We start from the raw sequence: 19868 nt of genomic DNA on the forward strand, positions 1-19868 counted from the left end.
GGAATGGCCGTGTTTAACCGAAGCCTTTGGAGTCGGCAATGAGTTGCTAAGAATCTTGCTCAGCTCATCAGTGCTAGTGGTGGATGGGTGGATTTAGATCGAGGAGTGGAAAATGTTCATCTTTGGGGTAATTTGGCGTTCCTCTGTTTGAAGCAGCACATGGACAAAATGTACCTCTCTGACAAGCCCCGGGGAGAAGATTGCCTTCATTTTAATTGCTGGAAGTCTTGGGGAGCTTTTTCTGAAGCGCTGTGAAAGACAGGTGTTACTCTGACAACCTTGTTCACACATTTAATTGTCGTTTGCCGTTAGAGCAGCTGCAAATAACAGGAAATACTTTAGGTTTCCTTCTCCCGAAAAATGATTACCCAAAAAAAATATGTATATGCTTTCTGTTTCTAGTTTTCGGTGAACTCAATTAAGAGCTTTCTAATTAGAACGAAAATTTTATGCATGGGGGAAAAAAAGCCTTGTAAGGTCAAGCTGTGTCTTTGAATTTTAAAAGTTTCTTAAAATTGAACTGGGGCAAGGGTCCGGTAGTGTGGAGGGTGGTAAGTTGGTTTTAAAGACATCCATCATTGACCAACATCTAAATTACAAAAGAACCCCAAGCCCTGCCTGCACTACTACATCGCAATTGATTTTGACAGTGGCCTATTAGCGTGTTTTGAGTGCAGGGTACCTCACTTGGGAAAAACAGAAACACATATTGGCTGGAAAACTTGCGTTCAGGTTTAGATGGCTTCATATCTGATTCTAACCCGTCTAAATCTTTACAAGTGATTATTTAACTACCAGCTGTTGAGTGCTGTCATCTTAGGGGTAATCTTGTCATTATAGATCTTTTAGAATTAAAAATCGTCTCATTTGGGGCAGATAGATAAAGAGTGGAAAATTGTATCATTTTAACATGAACGTAACAGTAGGGGCTAATTTTGGCATTTAGAAAATACTAGTGAGATACAGACATAAAGTGCCACAGTAGTCCTATATACAGTACAAACTTCTTGAATATTTTTGCTTTTCTGAAAACTTGAAAGTGATACTGATATTTAATTTCTGTAGGTTTCTTTGTGGTTTCGTGTTTTCAACTCTATTTTGTTCCTTTTATAGTTTTCTGAAAATTAGGATAGGGATACTTTATTAGAACTGAAGAACATAACACATGTACGCGTTGAGTCCTTCCACGAATTTGGTTACAGTGAACCCTCGTTTATCGCGGTTAATCGGTTCTAGACCCTACCGTGATAAATGAAATTCCGCGAAGTAGGATTCCTTATTTGTAAATCAAATATTTTCGTAGTTAGAGCATAGAGGACATGAAAAAACACCCTTTAGTCACCATTACACTCGTATTACCCAATTTATTAAACGAAAAAGGGAAAATACAGTAAAACATTTTGGACGTTACAATTATCATTTATTATTTATTATATTATTTATGGCATCAAGCGTGTACAGTATGAGCCAATCAGTGGCAGTAATGACAGAGCATGCGCTGTTACGCAAAAACCGCGATAGAGTGAAGCTGTGGAAGTCGAAGCTCGGAATGGCGAGGGTTCACTGTGTATCTCCTGTGCAATAGAATACAGTAATGTACTAATTTATTAAAATTTTTTACAAAGATAAAAACCTTGTTCCCAAAAACACTGTAATTTACCAGCACAGAGTAGAATTAAATATAAAACATGGTAATACGGTAAATGAAATATCTATGGAAGAGTTAAAATGATATATGTATAAGTGTGGGATTAATTTCAACAGTTGTTTATTGAGTACATAGTAAATTACAGGTTGTACACTATATTAGGGCTTAATTCTGAGCACCCTGGTTTGTTAAAGGGTATGGGGTGGCAGTGACAGCCCAAAATCCATGTACAGAGTTCTCACATATATTGTCTCCATTGAATGCTTTCTGATTAATAAACAAGGATATAGGTCATCTTGCCTTCAGGCAGAATGCCTTAGAGCAGGTATCCTCAAACTACGGCCCGCCCGCAGGCCGCACGAGGCCCACTGAGGACATTTATCCAGCCTGCTGGGTGTTTTTGCCCCGTTTTGTTTTCTACTTCAAAATAAGATATGTGCAGTGTGCATAGGAATTTGTTCATAGTTGTTGTTTTTTTCAACTATAGTCTGGCCCTCCAACAGGTCTGAGGGACAGTAAACTGGCCTCCTGTTTAAAAAGTTTGAGGACCCCTGTCTTAGAGAATGGATTGCCTCTACAACTCTCTGGCCAGCCCAGGAAGGGGCAGTCTCTTGGGGCTTGTCTAGGTGTGTCCTTAATGGAGGTCATTGTACTGGGGATGGTACAGAGGGTCGAATAGTAATGAGTCATGTCCTATGAGTTTGGCCCTGCCTGCCTTCGTTGAAAGGCCCTGGACCAATCATGATCCAGTCCCCGCTTCTCTAGTCCCCCCTCAAATTGTGATGTAGTTATTAATCTGCCACCAATCATGCTTTTGTGACAGTTTCCTCACCACCACAACCACCCCATTATTTATCTCATATCTCAATTTTGAACCCTCGGACACCATTTCATGCTCATGTTGGTGGTCTTATCCTGATCTGTTGTCTTTGTCTGTTTTAAGGCTTAATAAATGTTCTCTCTTCATTATATTTGAGATGGGGTTTCTTTGGTACCCTAAAACAATACTATACATATGAAGACTACATGGCTTAAGATCGAGATTGCATCCTTTTACCATACTTGTTCAATCTGTATGCTGAACAAATAATCTGAGAAGTTGGATTATATGAAGAAGAATCAGGATGGGAGGAAGGCTTCTGTGACATGCAGGTGACCTATCCTTGCTTGCCCTTCCTGAAAGAAAGGATGACTTGAAGTAGCTGCTGATGAAGATCAAAGACTGCAAGATCAAGGGTTGCAGCCTTCAGTGTGGATTACAAATCATTTTAAAGAACACTAAAATCTTCACGATTAGACCAGTAGGTAGCATCCTGGTAAACAGAGAAAACATGGAAGTTGTCAAATATTTTGTCTTGTTTGGATCCACAATGAATATTCATTAATTGAAACAGTAGTCAATAAATTAAAGGATATTTTGTGTTGGGCAAATCTGCTACATAAGACCTCTCTAAAGTGTTATTACATTGAGGACTAAGGTGTATTTCACCTAAGCTATGGTATGTTTCAGCTGCCTCATAAGCTTGTGAAGGCTGGGCAATAAAAAAAAAGACTGCAGAAGAATCGAGGCCTTTAAATGGTGGTGTTGGCAAAGATATTGAACGTACCACGGGTTGGTGGAAGAACAGACATCTGCCCCGGAAGAAGTACAGCCAGAATGCTCCAAAATGGGCATGGGAAACTTTGTCTCATGTACTTAGACATCTTCTCAGTAGAGACAAATATCTGAGAAAGGACATCAAACGAAGTAAAGTAGAGAGCACAAAAGAGGTATACCATTGATGCAATGGATTGATCCAAGGGCTGCAACAGTGGGTTCAAACAGTACTTGTGAGCATCGTGCAAGACCAGTTAATGTTTTGCTCTGTTGTGTGTAGGGTTGGTGAGTATGAACTGACTTGATGGTAGACACACAGGCCAACAAAATATAATGAACGTTTTACAAATAAGCTCATACACTTAAGGCCAACTGCTTTTCAACAAGGGCGTTACATCCCTTGTTGATAAAAGAATCAACAAACAATGCTGCTAGGACACCTGACTCTCCACATGCCAAAGGATGAAATTGGAACTGTAGCTCCCTCTATAGAGGAATTAACTAAAATGGATTAATAGCCTAATTTTCAGAGTGTCCATGTAAGTTCCTAATTGAAAACATCTGGGTAAATCTGGAAGCCCTTATTTTTGACAATAGATTCCTGGAGAAGGATACATAAAACATGAAAAAGAAAACAGATAATTAGATGTCACCAAAATTGAAAATGTGCACTGATGAGATAGACTGGCCCAGTGGTTAAAATAATCACACAGGAATGCTTGTGACGGGTTCTGTTGTACATAAGGCGCACTATAACTTGGAACCCACTCAACAGCAACGGACAGCCACAGCTTTTCAGAAGTAGTTGCCAGACCTTTTCTGAAGCATCTCTCAGTGGACTGGAAGCAACATGCTGGTTAGTAATTGAGTGCAGTAGTTGTTCACACCACCCAGGTACTCTCAGTGCTCATTAGGAAAATGCAGTCAAAACCCCAATGATTACCACTTCACATGCACTAGGATGGTTATTAGAAAAAAAAAAAAAGGAAAGTAACATATTTGCGGGAGGATATGTAACATTGCAACTCTGGCCAGAATGGTGCAGCCACTGTGGGAAAATACTTGGCTGTTCTTCAAAATATAAAATAAAGAATTTGCATGTGACCTAGCAATTCTTTTCTCAGAAATAGATCCCCAAAACTTAAAGCAAGGACTGAGATACTTGTACCACATGGTAAATATAATTAATGTCACTCAATTGTACACTTGCAAGTTGTTAAAATATGTATTTTATCGCAATTACATTTTTGCAAAAACATTGTTATTCTTGTTTTATAAATTGTTTTTCTGTCTTTATGTTTTTTAAGGATATACTTTTAAAATTTCTTTGAAATATAATATTGATTTTATTTCCTAAATTGATTTTTTTCATTTATAATCTCAGATTTAAAGTGTTCAATTTCTCATCTATAATCTTGCATCTTTGGATTTTCTCTCAATTTCCCCCACCAATTAACTTTGTAGGGTTAAAAAAATCAATTAGTGCAAGTCTTAACGCTTATTTTAGGAATCCTGGGTACACGGTGGCTAAGCATTGAACTGCTGACCATCCACTTGAATCCATCAGCCGTTTTATGGGAAGGAGATGTTTGCTTATTTCTATGGTGATTATCGTCTTGGAAACTCAGTGGGCCCCTTCTAGCCTATGCTACAGGGCCATGATGAGTCCATGGGATAGACTCAATGGCATTGATTTGGTTTTTGAGTTGAATAGGTTTATTACTTTCTTTTTGGTATCACACATTTTAAACTTTATTTTATTTATTTTTTACTTTTTTGGAATGTTCTTTTTTTTGTTTCTCGTAGAAATGCTTGTCACTCTAGTGTTTTTTATATGAAAGTCCAATCTTTTATGATCATTTTCAAATGAAAACTATTCAGTAAAATTTCTTAGTGATGGAAATTTTCTGTATGTTACGGTAGGCTTTTCAAAAGATTTACAATATAGCTGATATTAATAAGCTGAGTTTTAAAGGTCTATTTAATCTTAATAGTTTATATTTAAACAATTCTCTGGTTAACGATGATCACATTGGAGAGCATACATTTAGATCATCTGCTAGTAATGTTTTCTGTTAAAAGAAAAATATTAAATATTTCGGCTTTACTAAGTCTTTGTTATGAGTACTTAGCTAAAAATCAATCATAGAGGACATGTGTAGCACCCCCCATACACACACACACACACACACATACACACGCACATACACACACACCAAATAAAACTCACTTGACTACAACAAGGTGAGCTGGATTTGGAGCCCTGGTGGTATAGTGCTTACGAGATGGGCTGCTAACAGGAAGATCAGCCACTTGAGAACCCCAGCTGCTCTGTGTGAGAAAGGTGTCCAGCTTCCCTGAATTAGTACTTTCTATAGTCCACATTTTAGCTATTAATGGTTATTTGCAGCGGTTTCTTATTTGAATTGTGCTCCGTCAGCAAACTAAACATAAAAAAGCTTTACTCCATCCGTCATTAAGGTTGACTCCTTTGAGGAGTCTGCTCTTCCCTCTTTGGACTTTAAGTGTCTTCCTGTCTGATGGGCTCATCTTCTAGCACGGCTCTGCTGCTACCAGTAAGGTTTGAACTAGCAGGTCTTACGTCATCTCCTTCTACCCAGTCTATCTTAGTCTGGAAACGCCACTGAAGCTTGTCGACTATGGGTGATTTTGCTTGTATTTGAAATACCGGTGGCATAGCTACTAGCATCATAGCAACACCCAATACACAACAACAAACTGACTGAAAGAAGTCTAGGCCTTTTTGTAGGTTCAAAGACCTGGAGTTAGAAAACCAGAACGGAAGATTATGCTTGGCATTTTCTAAGCTGAAAGAACTGAGGCAGAAAACTACAAGATGAAATACTGAAATATTTTATGTATAAAAAATCAAATGACACAGGAAGCATCAAAAGAAGATAGAAGGAATATAGAGTAACTAAAGCAAAACAAATGTGGAGACATTCAGCCATAACAGGAGGTTTCATTTGATCATGACCCAGTGGTGATAAGAGTTAGAAGTCCGTTTTGCACTGAAGGTAGCAGTGAACAACTTCCAAGAGTTAGTAAGACTATCATTTAAGATGTTTCAGCAAATACATGCAACATCAGAAATGCTCAGTCTTCCATGCCGAGACATTTGTAAGGTAGCTGCCTGGCCTTTGACCCAGAGAGATCCATCTATGTGCCCATTCCAAAGAAAGGTGACCCATTGGAATGTAGAAACTATTAAAAGTTATCTTTAATGCAAGTAAGACTTTGCTTATTTAAAAAATGATTCAACAGTATATCAATGGGCAACTGCCAGAAATTCAAGCGGGATTCAGAAGAGGACATAGAATAGAGGCTATCCTTGATGTCAGATGGATCTTGTCTGCAAACAGAGACTAATAGATGTTCATCTGTATTTATTTCTTATTCAAAGGCATTCAATTGTGTGAATCATCAAAGACTATGGATAACACAACAATGGGAACACTTAAATGTGTTCATGTGGAACCTGTATATAGACCAAGAGGCAGTCATTCAAACAGAACAAAGGAATATTTTGGTTTAAAAAGAGCAAAATTGTGTATCATAATTGTATCATTTCACCATGCTTATTAAGTCTGTATGCTCAGTAAGTCTGAGAAATGGGCTACAAAGCAGGAGCTGAGGAAGGCACAATAACCTGCAATATGAAGATGAAACAACGTTGCTGAAAATGAGGAGGGATTGCATCACTTAATGTAAGTTTACAGCTTTCAAGGTGATTTGTGTCAGAACATGAATAAAATGTAAATCTTAACGAGAAGGGTGATAAAAGTGCCATGGTCAACGGAGAGAAAAAGGTTGCCATCGATTTTATTCTGCCCGGTCAAGTATCTGTTGATGGAAGCAGCAGTCAAAAATCAAAGGGATACACACACTGCATTGAGTAAATCCACTGCAAAAGATCTCTATTAGATGTTAAAAAGCAAAGATAACAGTTTTGTGACTAAGGTGTGCCTTTCCAAAGATGAAATATTTTCATTTGCCCATCAGAAGATGGACAATGAAAGGGAAGACAGAAGAATTGATACATGTGAGTTTTAGTGTTGGAAAAGAGTATTGAATACACTGGAGCGCTGGTGGCGCAGTGGTTATAAATTGGGCTGCAATCTTCTCCCATAAGCAGTTGCCGTTTGGGGCACTTACAGAGGCAGTTCTATTTTGCCCTCTATGGTCGCTATGAGTGGGCGTTGACTCGATGGCAGTGAGTTTGGTTTGGTGTAGGTCTGTGGACTACCAGAAGGACAAATTCGTTTTGGAACAAATACAACCAGAATTCACCTCGGAAGCAAACTAGCAAGACACATCATCAGGAAAGACCAGTCACTAGAAGAGTTTGATTAAGAGGAGGTTCAATGAAACTGAGAGCATCCCTCAGGGAGATGGACGAACAAAATAGTCACACAATGGAATGCAACATAGTAATGATCATGAAGATTGCATAGGACCAAGCATAATTTTGTTATATAATAGTAAACAAAAGGAGAGAAAAAGATAAGGAAAAAGACTTTAAAAAACCCACAAAGATAGATTGATATATGAGAATTTCTTTGAGCTTCAGTGAAATTAATGATGATTAGTATAGATCTACCATAGTCTGGATATCAACTTTTTCTTTCAATTTGCCATAAGAAAATAGAATAATTTTGTATATTATTTATAAACTGTTAAGTTACATTGATTATGAATAATTTAATACATATTGCATATATAATATGTAATAGACATTTGAAGATTAAGGATATATATATATATGTATATATATATATATATATATATATATATATATATTTAATAACAGACATTTGGTGTTTATTGTAGTCCCTGAAGTGTTGCATGCAAATAAATACAAAGCTTTTTTTTTCTTTTTAAGATCATTTTATTGGGGGCTTTTATAGCTCTTAGAACAATCCATACATCAATTCTATCAAGTATATGTGTGCATATGTTGCCATCCTTATTTTCTAAACATTTATATTCTATTTGAGCCCTTGGAATCAGCTCCTATTTTTACCCTCCCTCCTTTTCCCCCACTACCCTCGTGACCCATTGGTAAACTATAAATTATTATTTTTATGTATTACACCTACCTCAGTCTCCCTTTCCCTGTGGTTCCTTTCTTCCCTCCTCTCCTCATGTTCCCCTTAACTTCCTGGTAGTGCTACTCCCATTTATGATCCTGAGAGGTTTATGTGACCTGGATTTCGTGTGTCCTGAGCTCTTATCTGTCCCATTGTATGTGTTCCAGCCTAGCTTGCAGTGAAAGGCAGGATTGGGCCTATGATAGTGGGGGATGAGGAAGCCTCATGGAACCCTAGGAATACTTCACCCTGGTTGCTATACTTCACCCTGGTTGCCTGATCCCTTCCTTTTGACTCTTCTGTGAGGGGGTGGCCCATTGTCTACAGATGGGTTTTGGGTCTCTGCTCCAACCCCCCCCCGCCCCCCCCCTCATTCCCAACACTATGGTTTTCTGTTAGTTTGTTTGTTTTGGGGCTTCTGATGTCTGTTACCTGATTCTGTGGACGCTTCGTGATTGTATAGGCTGGTGTGCTTCTTCTACGTGGAATTGTTGCTTCTCTGCTAGATGGCCACTTGTTTAACTTCAAACCTTTAAGACCCCAGACCCTGTATCTTTTGAAAGCCAGGCACCGTCAGCTTTCTTCACCACATTTGCTTGTGCACCCACTTTGTCTTAATTGATTGTGCCCAGAGGGTGAACATCACAAAATGTCAGGTTGTTAGAACAGAGTGTTCTTGTGTTGAGGGAGGACTTGAGCAGAGGCCTAAAGTCTGTCCACTTCCTCAATGTATTGGCATATAAATATATATACCTATGCCAATAACTCTATTTTTATGAATAATATATTCACATACGTGCATAGCTATATTTTCTTTTAATAACAGACATTTGATTCTTATTGTAGTCCTTGAAGTGTTGCATGCAAATACACACAAAATTTAATTTTTTTTAAAAAAGGATAAATTTAGATAAAACATTTTTTCCTCATATTGATTTATTTAAATATGAGGCCAATTTTGACATCTGAGGTAGTATTAAATATATTTGTTATATCATGTTTTGTATTATAACTGGTTTCAGGATTTTCTCTAATACCATGTATGTACTTCAAATTCACTAGCTATCTGGCTCATCAGTTTGCAAGCATTATAAACTACTTATTTGGTGCTTTTTTATTCTCATAATTAACCTTATATATTAATTCTGACCTGTAAAGTGAATGAGTTACATCTTCAATGTTGCCTACTAATTATATTTGTTGTAGATATTTTGTCTGTTTATGACTGATTTGTCAACTACTGCTTCAATTTATTGACAGTTTTCTCTAGATTGATTGGTATCTTCAGGTCACTCAGTTAATTTCCTCTTCTAATTAACTTCTCTCGTGACTAAAGGCCTTAATATTCTAGGGTTTTAAAATTTATTCATAGTATCATTGAAATTCTGAATATCTTGACATCCCATTGGTCCACTGAGAGGAAGGTACTTTAACAACTAAATTGTGACCTTTAATAACTAAGGCATTTAGCTATTTTATATACTAATTCAACTCAGCATGAGTGAGAGAAGACTTCACATAATACAATTTTGATTTCTTGCTTTAGGTTTCCTGAAACCATGAATCCACCACATATGTTTTGAGATATGCTTTAGATGTTTTTTCTGGAGGCCTTGCAACTACCTTCAAAAGTGAATGTTCTGTAGAAAAGACCTGTGGTAAGTGAGATATTTCATCTGTTTTTTTCTTGTCAGTTTCATGTTCAAGTCAAGTTTTATGAATGTTATAATACTGCTCCCTGCTGGACACTGTGTACTTTTTTAAAGTTGGCACTTAATAGATGGTCAAATAACCAGTAAGCTGGACTCCTGTGGAAGGAAACCCTCAGCGCCATTCATAGCGAGAGCATTGTTGTAGTGGTACTATGCCTTTGCCATCATGTTGGTGCCTGGAAGTGATGAAAGTGCTAATTTAGAAAATTATTTTAAATTTCATAGCTATCTAAAAGTTATGATAAACCTATATTGAAGATGATTATAGGTAGTACACCTTTTAGCATTTCCTAAGTGATGATATATACTTTTAAATCATTTTATTGGGGGCTCTTACAGCTCTTATCACAATCCATACATCTATCCATAGTGTCAAGCACATTTATACATATGTTGCCATCATCATTTTCAAAACATTTTCTTCCTACTTGAGCCCTTGGTATCAGCTCATTTTCCACCACCCACTGTCCCTTCCTCATGAACCCTTGATAATTTATAAATTTTTTTCTCATGTCTTACACTGACTGCTGCCCCCCTTCACCCACTTTTTTGTTGTCCATCCCCCGGGAGGGGGTTATATGTAGATCCTTGTGATCGGTTCCCCCTTTCTACCCCACCTTCTTCTTATCCGCCTGGTATTGCTACTCTCATTATTAGCCCTGAGGGGTCTATCTGTCCTGGATTCCCTGTGCTGTGAGCTTTTATCTGTGCCAGTGTAAATGCTCTGGTCTAGCCAGACTTGTAAGGTAGAATTGGGGTCATGATAGTAAGGGTGGTGGGGGGGTGGGTGGTGGAGAGGAGCATTAAAGAACTAGAGGAAAGTTGTATGTTTCATCGGTGCTATACTGCACCCTCACTGGCCCGGCTCATCTCTTGTGACCCTTCTGTAAGGGAATGTCCAACTGTCTACAGATGGGTTTTGAGTCTCCACTCCGCACTCCCCCTCATTCACATCGATATGATTTTTTTGTTCTTGGCCTTTGATGCCTGATACCAGATTTCATCAATACCTCATGATCACATAGGCTGGTGTGCTTCTTTTGTGTAGGATTTGTTGCTTCTCAGCTAGATGGCCACTTTTTAATCTTCAAGCCTTTAAGATCACCGACGCTATATCTTTTGATAGCCAGGCACCATCAGTTTTCTTCACCACATTTGCTTATGCACCCATTTTGTCTTCAGCGATTATGTCAGGAAAGGTGAGCATCACAGAATGCTGGATTATTAGAACAAAGTATTCTTGTGTTGAGGGGGTACTTGAGTAGAGGCCTAATGCCCATCTGCTATCTTAATACTTAACATATAAATATATGTACATAGATCTATTTTCCCATCATCATATATAAATATATTTATGTAAGTACATGCCTGCATTTAGACCTCTATAAATGACTTTTGCCTCCTAGTTCTTTCCTCTATTTCCTTTTACTTTCCTCTTATCCCATTATCATGTTCAGCCTTCATTCACGTTTCAGTAATTCCTCTTGGCTACACTGCCCCGATCAAGCCACATCAGGCATCCTACGCCGTCTTTGCCATCGATTTTACATCACTTGTTGTTCCTTTGTCCCTGAGTTTGTTGGCACCCCTCTTCCTTTCTTTCCCCTCTCCCGTGTCTCCCTGGAACGTTGGTCCCATTGTTTCCACCTCTTGATTGTTTATCCTACCTATCTTACCTAGATAGACATGCAGAGACAATAATAAGTACACACACATTTTTTTAAAATTAAGACAATGTATAGCTAGCAAGTTTTTTTTGTTTTGCTTTGTTTTTTTTTTTAGCTAGCAAGTTTTTGTGGAAAAAGGGAAGGGGAACTGAAATGTACATCTGCATTTCCTTGTGTTTACATAAAGCCTAGAATGAAACACAAAAAAGTGGTTTCCTTTGCAGAGGCAGGGAGAAGAATTAGGTGGATGGGAAAGGGGTCTTTACTGCATACCATTTAAAAACTATTTTGAATTAGTGTGTTGCTAGTTTAAAATCATATTATTTGTAAATCTAATGAGAAAAGCGTTGCACCTGCCCTATTTATTGTAACATTAGCTATCTTTGCTCCTTTATGACCAAAGCCTAAGAAAGCATGTACTAAAACTTGCTAACTGCTGGATAGGTAAATTCTTTAATATTTAGATTTTCTTTGTTAGTTGATTTTTTAAGGCATCTTTAAAATATAGTTTGAGATAAAATTTGCATATTGTGCAATTTTAAGGCATTTTTATATATGAAAGGGGTTGTAAAGTATGTACTGATTCCAGGTTGTAAATAATTGGAAGATGATGAGAGATGACTAATTTAGCATATTAATCAGATTATCTTGGGATTTTATTTAATATGCATGATATGGATACTAAGTAATAAATTATATTTTCTTTAGCTGCAGGGCTGCTGCTGTTGTTATGTGTCATTGGGTCAGTTCTCACTCAGCAACCCTATATATAAAACAAAACAAAACAAAACAAACCACTGCCCCGTGCACCCACTCTGTCAATCCATCTCGTTGTGGGTCTTCCTCTTTTTTGCCGACCCTCCAGTGTACCAAGCATGATGTCCTTTATATTAGGTAGTAAACATTTTTGATTGAAAAGAGAAGTCTTCTGAAATTTAAAGGAGAGAAAATGACAGTGTTTTAAATTGTCTTAGTATCTGTACTGCTTTAGTTTTCCACATAAAGGCAAATTTCCAAACCTAAGAGTCTTAGAAACTTTGTTTTCATAACAGTAGTAACTACCCCTAACAAGACCAGCTGTCTCTGAAAATAACAGCACTGTAGACTGGGAGAAGCATGAGATAATGCGTCGGTGGCTGATGCTGCTAAAGGGGTCAGGAACGTTTCTCAGCAATGGAATTAAAAATGGATTATTCAATAGGTACTCTTTTTGTTTGTTTTTTCGATAGGTATTCTTAAAAAAAACTCTGTTTTTCTCTTTTTATATATGAGAGGACTTTGAAAAATGTGTAGAAAAATGGAATGAAAAATAGTGAAATTTTTCCATGAACTTTTTGAGACTTCCGTATGTGTGTGTGTCTGTTTGCCTGTCATGGATATGTATGAGGATAAGTCACAAAGTATTGCTATAAAATAATAGAAACCTTAATTAAACAAAAATAGCAAAATATGGAGCAATTTCTTCTTGATATAGCCTCCATCTAAGTCTAACCCTTATAAAATTCTGTGCTCTTTGATTTATACCACATTGAAACAGCAATTTGGGTTACCCTGGAGCGACTCAAATGGTGTTCCTTTTAAGTGTTTCTAGAGGTTTGGGAACAAAAAGAGGTCTGAAGAGGCACAATCAATGCTGTAGGGTGGATGAGATAAGGTTTTCCAACATAATTCTCTTAAAGTAGCCCTTGCTACCCTTGAAAAGTAAGCAAATGGGAAAAGTGTGACACAATTTTTATATCCTGTCTCATCATTGCGGTTTTCAATTTAAAAAAAATTTCTTCCTGATAAACGATTGTGTCCTTCAAGAAAATGTCTTGATCGAACCCCTTGGAATCTCCCAAAATAGTCACTATAACTTTCTGACTAGACAGCTCTGCCTTGAATTTAACAGGCCCACCAGAACCACTGTTTCATTTTTCTTCATGATTATGGTTAGGGTTAGGTTAGAAGTCAGATCAGAAATGTTAACGATATGGTTCCTTGGCATGCAGTGAGTTTTCCAGCCATGTCAGCAGGCATGCCTCTCTTATGTTCCCTTTGCCGCTGCCCTGCTCGAGCAAGTGTTACAAAGCTCCTTTCAAGGCACCCCAACGCAAATAAGACGCACATCTTACTGAGAGAATCTGTCTGCAGTCATCACTGATCACAAAGCATGTTAAATACATTTCATTTGTAATAAACTTATGTATGTGCAAACTGGTGGACTAGCCTTGTATCAATCAGTGCTTTACTGTGATCCATACAGTCTTCATGACTTTTTTTCAGAAGTAGATTGCCAGGCTTAGTTTGGAAGCTCCAGAATCATAAATATGTCCAGTTTTAATTGATACTAGCAAGCAGTTTTCTAACATGGTTTTACTAGTTTATATTTAGTAGTCTATGAGAGTTCTAGTTGTTCCATGTTTTCACCAAGACGTGATACTTGATTCTTCCCCTCCTCACATGTTTTCCTTTTTTGAGTTATGGTGCATGTAAAGAAATAAATCATAAACTTTTCATTTATAGTTACTTGATGATTAATGAAATTGACCTCTTTCTTTTTCATACATTTATGGGATATTTGAATTTTTTGTGTGAAGTGCTTTTCTACTTCTTTTATAAACTTGTCTTTTTCTTAGTTATTCACAATTTTTTTAAAGTTCGTACTATATGTCTGTTATTGTATGTATTGTTGTGTTATGTGTCCTCTAGGGTTTCCTAGGTTGAAATCTTGAAGGGAAGCAGACCTTCTGGCCTTTTCTCCCAAGATCCTTCTGTGGGTTCAAAACACTGACTTTTCGATTACTAGCCAAGCACTTACTCATTTGCTACTGGGGTTCTTTTTATTGTGTGTAATAAAAAAAAAAAAATCACTGCCACTGAGTTTATGCCAACTCCCAGCGATGTTACAGGACAGGGTAGAACAGTTGCCCCTGTGAGTTCCTGAGACTGTAGCTCTTTACAGGAATAGACAGTCCCATTTTTCTCCCTTATCATATATTGATATTGTACATATTCCTCCTATTTTTAGGGTTGCCTTTTTATTCTCTTAATAGTCCTTTTGAGGAACAGAATTTCACGATTTTTAAAATATGCTAACTTGACATTTATATTTAGCTCTTTATCTAGTTTAGGAAATCTTGTTTCCTATTCCAAGGATGAAAATATATTTTTTTCCTCTAAAGAGATTATGGTTGTACTTTTATATGTGAAACTTTAGGCTGTCTTTCTATGTCAGGTAATTTTACTGTGCTTTTTGGACTCAAGAGAAAAAGGTGGACTTAGGGTAATGACCATAATTAGGTACTTTTCACAAATACGCTCACAAAATAGTGTGCTCATCTATATTAAGCACTTCTTATAAGCACTTCTTGTTTGTTTTTAAAGAGACTTTACTAGATAAATCAGGAAGAAATTTCCCATGTGGCAAAATAAATATTAATTGTTTTAGTACTTTTAACAATATTAGTATTCATAAAATTAAATAATTATATAAAGTATTCACAGACACAATCCCAGTTATATCACTCTATTAAGTCTTGCAATATTTATTTTTTTTAGTTAGAAAATTAGTTTTAACTTTTGTCACCAAAGTAATATAAAATAATAGTTTTTGTAATATATCTAAGCATTATTTTTGTAAATATTCTTTTAAACTATTTTGATTTTTATGTAGGATTTCTTGTTATCTATTTGTGTGAGGTATAGACAGTTCCCTGTCCTTCAGTTATACATGTGTTTAGTAATGCTTTCAATAGATGTTAACATTATGTGCTACTATTTTCACCTTGTAGAAACATGTTTTTATATACCTTAGTATTTTAGTTTTCTTAAATAAATTATTATATTATTACTATATCATTAACTTGGTGATTATTATATTATTTTTACTTATATTTTATAAGAACTAATTTCTTATTTTAAAATGCATTTTGTCTCTGATTACTGTGCTGAAATTGAGAAAGGTGATTGTGCTTGATTCTTCACTAAGCAATTAGATATTTTTCACTTGTCAACTACATTTTTTTTTTTTAGTTTAAAGCATCAAATTAAATATTATTTTATCCTGGCTTTTATTTTAATTCATGCATTTAAAAACTGAAATCCAGATAAAAGATAGTTTCAAAATAAATTCACTATATTATTTATGAGTGGAACAACACATTAGCATTGGGTTCACAATAGATCATATCGCTTTTATTCCATCTTACAAGCTTAGCAGCACAAACAGAATAATCAACATATTATTTGGCTGTCATCTGCTGAACAGAAACCAGAGATCACAAGGAGGTTTTCCCTAGCTGTGGTGATGGCCTTTTTGTTCCAAACCCCCATCTGGGAGGGCCATGGTGTGTTATCATATGGAACGCGGGGTTTTCTGTAATCTGCTTAGCTGCACTGCAGTTTGAATCTTCATTCCATGTTTGTGTAATTTATAATTTTAATGAGACCATGGCTCTTGTGGGCTTTGAAATATATTAAAAGCTCTTTTGTGCATATGCTTTTGTTCTTGCTTAATAGGCTCAGTGTATTTAAAACTGATGAATTTTTATTCATGAATTTGGATGTCTGGGGATTAACTTAGACTGAATATCATTGCACTCATCTATTGATGGTTAGAAAGTTTTTATGTTGTTATTATTTTGTTTTGCTTTAGTTTTGTATATGTATGAGGGAGACAGAAATATTACAAGATTTATATAATTTTTAAAAGCTAGAAAAAAGTGTGCATGGCTAAAACATTGATTTAAGTTTTATTCATCTTATTTCTTGGCACTCACATTTTATCTTTAGTCTTAGTACTTTGGATTCATATTGTGAATGAATAGTTTTGAAAAAGCAACTCCCAGATTAGTTAGTACCTTAAATACTATTGTTTATACTGAATAATATTCCAATGTATGACAAAGAGAAACTTGTTTTGGTTTTTAATTTCAGTTGTGTATAGAAATACTTACATGTCAGGATAAATCTCTTCAGTTAGTATTTACTTATATTTTAACTATGTGCAGCTTCCGTTCTGTAACATACTTTTTATTAAAGAGTTTAGTTTTTTTACCTCCGTTGATATAAAGAAAGAGTAATGGAAGAGAAGCTTAGTAATAATTTGTTATAAAAATGATCACTTTTTATTTTGCTGAAAGTTCTAAAATATCTTAACTGCCTTAAGTCACTATAGTTGTTATATTTATTTAATTAATTTGAATGTCAACACTTTTACAATACTCTAGAAAAAAATCATTGATGCTTCTAGGTTTTCTAAAGTTGCTAGCTCAATAGCACACAGACCTCACTAGTCTTCTGTGAAGTTGCCCGATATATTATTCAAAACAAAACAAAGCATATTTATTGACTGAAAACATTTTTGTTATTATAAAACAGTATTATTAGTGGTATAATTGTCAGCAGTTTGGCAGGTCTTCTCTTTCTCTACCACTTTCATTAAGCAAGAAATATGAAATAGAGACCCAGATAACTTGTCTGATACTTTTCTTTACAAGTTTATTAGATTTGCCACTGGAATATTTGTTCTTTCATAGTATTCCTCTGTATTATTATTTGTTGTAGATATTCACTTAGTTTAGGAATGTATTAATGAATGTATTATTGTAGTATACATTATGGATGTAGTATAATGTATCCTAGATATATTATTTAGGAATGTATTATTCTGTATGTATATACATAAATAAATGATCTGATAAAGCTGTACGGAATAACAGACATATGATCATATATGTATTTTATTAAACCAGTATACCCAAAATTTTATCATTTCTACATGGAATCAATATACCATTATTAATAAAACACTTTTTTCAATGTCTTCAAATTCCAGTGTGTATCTTTCACAGCTTATTGGACTGGTCCTCTTTCAAGTGCTCTGTGGCCTGAAGTGCCTATTGGCTACCATATTGAACAATGTAGCTCTTAAATATTACTGTACATATAAATATTTTAGCCAAAGTATGTTTTTTATGTTTCTCATTACTTTTCTGGTAATATCTTTGCCATGGTAACCAAAAAATATACTTGAGTTTGCTTAGGGTAGCTATAAAATTCTTGGGGGAAAGTTTGAACATAGAATAGCATTTTCTAAATGTCCTTATATTCTATGATTTAAAATGTAAAGAGAGATGGTTTCCTTGATAATATTTGAAAACAATGAAAAATTCTAAAATCTTGATTTAAAATTGATTTGATTCAAATATTTTAAATATACTTATAAATGATCAAAGTTGTTTGTATTAGAGGTTGTGCTGTGCCTACTTTATAAAAAGTGGAGACACTGTCTTCTCATATGTAATTGCCCTTCTTACTGTATTCTGCTTTAGAAAGAAAGTCTTATGTTTGTGAACCAAAACCAAACCCACTGCTGTCAGGACAGCTGTAAGTAATTGTGACCTATAGGAAGGTGTACAACTGCCCATAGTGTTTCCAAGCCTTTCATCCTTTCCAGAAACCAGCCACCACATCTTTCTCCCACTGAGCAGCTGGTGGATTTGAACCACTGACCTGTTGGTTCACAGCCAAGTGCTTGATTATTGCATCCCCAGAACTCCTTTATGTTTGGGCGATCTCTGAATTTTTATTTCCTAAATCTTGAGGAAAATGACCTTATTTAAACTGAACTTCTTTGTAAACACTGACTAATGCCTATTGTAATCTCTTGCTCACATTTTTATTGACTTCTCCTTGTGACTCCTGCATTTAAAGTGTTGACACAAAATGTTAAGCTATCCTTTAGACAATAACTCTGGCTTCTTGGATATCATAAATCCATCCATTGATTTCCTAATTTTATTATGTACACAGTCAATTGTAATCCAAGATTACAGCAAACAAGATGTTAATTTCTAGACATAATCTATGTACATTTCAATTATAGAGCATGGGTGTTACAGAAGCACAGACTAAAAAGGAGTATCATTTGTGCTATCCTCACAGGAGCTGTCAATAAAAGATGTAATAGGGGATTTAGAAATCTGGAAATGGCCAACTAATTTATGTGAGTCTATTTGATTTCAGCTAGCAAGCCCAAGCTCTGTTTCGTCTGCACTGCATATTGCAGAGCACAGTTTGTCTATGGAAAACCAGGCGGCTGCATATGGATAGTCCCTTGATATCATTCACTTGCCGTGTAATCTTATTATGCAAAGTTCTAATCTTCACCTAGAATGAATGCCTCTGGGTCAGAATATAGTCATATCAGGGTTTTTGAGGTCATGTTTTGTGATCCTTAGCTTATTCTTCTAAGTAGGGCTGGGATTTAAAGGGTATTCCCCAGACACTAGCAGAGATAGACAGCAGAGCCTGCTGCCTTTTTGGAAGACAAGTCCAACATGAGGTCCCTGGTAGGATTAAACTTGATTTGTAGCTGTAGGATTTTTTAACAGATGTATTATTGGACAGGGAATAGGGGGCCACCAGCACAGCAAAATTGAATCAGGACTGGCATTCTCAGGGAGTTTGCTGCCTGCTAAAATAGCAGCTGCATGTGGATTTGACTTCTTTCAGGTGAAGCGACTTCCAGTCATTTGGAAAGGATGGGATGAAAAGGAACCTTGGTGATAATTTTGATGTCTGCAAGATTTAGTACCAATGTAATGGGATTATCGGTAACACCTTCACTGCAGAAAAAGCCACCTGGCGCTGTAACTGGCAGCAACTGAGAACTAATCCTTTCCCATCTCTTGGATGTCATTCATGAAGCTCAAAGCGATTTCTACCCTGCTAACTGTGATTAATTCATAAACAACAAAATCAGGTGATCAAGGCAAAGATAGACTTTTAAAATAGTTATTTGTCACATATAGCCTTGTTTTAATTTGTAGAAAACATAAATTATATAAGACTTATACAAACTATAAAATGTAAAATTTAGTAACTGCTCAGATGGAAAAGTAAGTTAGTGATTAATGTCTGTTTTGTACATTTACCAGTTAAGAATGATGTGAAATATTTACTATTTATAAAGACATATTTGCAGTAAAGTGTTAATTTAAATACTTGTATGTTCTTTTAGATAAAAAGCCAGTCTCAATAAAGTAACCAGGATGTCTGTAGATGTTAGGAATTGAAATAAGTTGTTTTTTCATACCTTTATCAATTTCTGTCTGCTTCAGTTACAGATGATGCCACTCTGTTAGAGAA

At 35.9% G+C, this 19868-nt stretch overlaps 1 protein-coding gene across 6 annotated transcripts in view; it reads left to right on the top strand.

Moving 5' to 3' along the window:
- Positions 1–19868, top strand: part of IMMP1L (inner mitochondrial membrane peptidase subunit 1) — a 123044-nt gene that overhangs the window by 796 nt on the left and 102380 nt on the right. For all 6 annotated transcript variants that reach the window (XR_006680129.1, XM_045291041.1, XM_045291040.1 and 3 more), the window contains exon 2: positions 9903–10014. The gene's annotated coding sequence lies outside the window, so the exon portion shown is untranslated. The remainder of the gene's footprint in view (positions 1–9902; positions 10015–19868) is intronic.

The sequence above is a fragment of the Echinops telfairi genome, unplaced genomic scaffold, assembly GCF_000313985.2.
Source record: "Echinops telfairi isolate 266 unplaced genomic scaffold, ASM31398v2 ScPeMD7_60;HRSCAF=208, whole genome shotgun sequence".
NCBI lineage: Eukaryota > Metazoa > Chordata > Mammalia > Afrosoricida > Tenrecidae > Echinops > Echinops telfairi.